This window comes from Tupaia chinensis, unplaced genomic scaffold, assembly GCF_000334495.1.
Source record: "Tupaia chinensis unplaced genomic scaffold, TupChi_1.0 Scaffold144072_1, whole genome shotgun sequence".
Taxonomy (NCBI): domain Eukaryota; kingdom Metazoa; phylum Chordata; class Mammalia; order Scandentia; family Tupaiidae; genus Tupaia; species Tupaia belangeri.
Genome location: NW_006203926.1, coordinates 29,200 through 31,022, shown reverse-complemented (window position 1 = coordinate 31,022; position 1,823 = coordinate 29,200).

Genomic DNA, 1,823 nt, shown 5'->3' with positions numbered 1-1,823 from the left:
TCTTCTAAAAATGACCCCTGAAAATAGGGACTCTATTCTCACTATTGAATGATTAATATTTTATAGTCCAGTACTATGAAAACTGTACACCTTCTCACAACTTCTTTCCCTTTCCTTTTCCCTTCCTCCAACAATGAGGGTTCCACATACTTATAAATGTTGAATAAAGATATAGCCTGATGGAAGCTTTCTTTTTTGAAAGAATTTTACATTATTACCTAGGAGACCTTTTTTTTGGCTTTGTCAAGTTGCCATGTTTGAGATTCAAGATTTATTAACAAAATGACCTGTAGTGTCCTCAGTTTGGATTAGAGACCCATCTTATAGTGAGGTATAAGCCTCAACAAGAATATTAAGTGCCTAATGTGCCCAAGTGCCAAAAGGATCCCATTTAAAACATGTGATTACAAAAAGTCATTTCATAAGATCCCATAAACTTCACCAGGATACTTATTAAAATAAACTGTCAAAAATAAGTATTATAGTGATTGGGATCCAGAAACTTTACTTTTCCAATGGAGAATAGTTGAAATCTTGCCACTATCCAAATATAAATACAGATGTTTTCACAAACATGCCTCCCTAAATCCTATGGAATAGTAGCCAACATTTTCACCAACAAAAACATGAATCTTATTTTAGTCAGAGTTAAAATATGAAGCTGACAATAACCTCAGAGATGGGATATATAATTATTTATGCTACCAAAGAAGGCCAGCAGATGTCATGGAGGCGAAGGCAGTCAGATCCCAATGGCCAACTATTTAGTTTGTGTCTCAGGCCTGGGACCTTGAATAATATTTCTAAAAAATATTTTTCAGCTAATAAAGAAAGCAAAGCTCTAAAGAAAACCAACTAATACTTTACAAATCATACAAACTGGATCTACTATTTCAATGCACATTTAAAATTACAAAAAGCAATTTGAGACATACTCTAAGGCAATTTGAGAATGGGATTCCAAATATTCCCAATGTACATGTTTCCAAACAAAATAAAGTGTTAAAATGGCCCAACAAATATTTCTAAGAGAATTATAGTGTCAATGATGAAGTTTCATAGTAGCTGATGCTTATTTATAATTATTTTCCATGGAATTGAAATAAAGAAAAAAGCAAATTATAAGTATTTTTCTGAATACTAATAAAGATATTTAGAAGAAAATATATTGGAATCTTAGCAGATGAAGAAATGAAGAAGGAACTGCAGAATAACCATGCCCCATGTGGGAACTTTCTTACTCTTCATCTTTCTGTTGAGTGCATGCATCTTAGGAAAATTTAAAACAAAAAGATGCATTACTTAACCAACAACTTTTTTAAAAATTTAATACATTTATCATATTTTAATTTCTGCATTCAATCAGTATACATCACTTACCTCGTAAAGTAATTTTCCAACTTGAATACATTTCTCACTCATCCAGTTGGGGATATTATTCATGTTATAATCAATACACAGATAATAATCCATTTCTGTGTCCCATAAATGTCTTGACTATTTTTCACCTTAATGTTTTCCCTCAGACTCTCCTCCTTCTACCTCTTACCACACTGTATCCAGTATCTATAAACATTTTCCATGTTTTCATATCCTCTAATCATTCAGTTTTATCTATAGAGTGGAGACAGTAAGTATATATTAAGTGGAGGTATACAATATCTCTTCTTCATAGCCTGGCTTACTTTACTCAGCAATAAACTTCCACATTAGTCCACTTTTTATCAAAAGGGTCTTCACTTTTATAGCTGAGTAGTATTTCACAAAGTATATGTGCCACACTTTTTCAATCCATTCTTCTGCCCATGGACATTTGGGTTGGT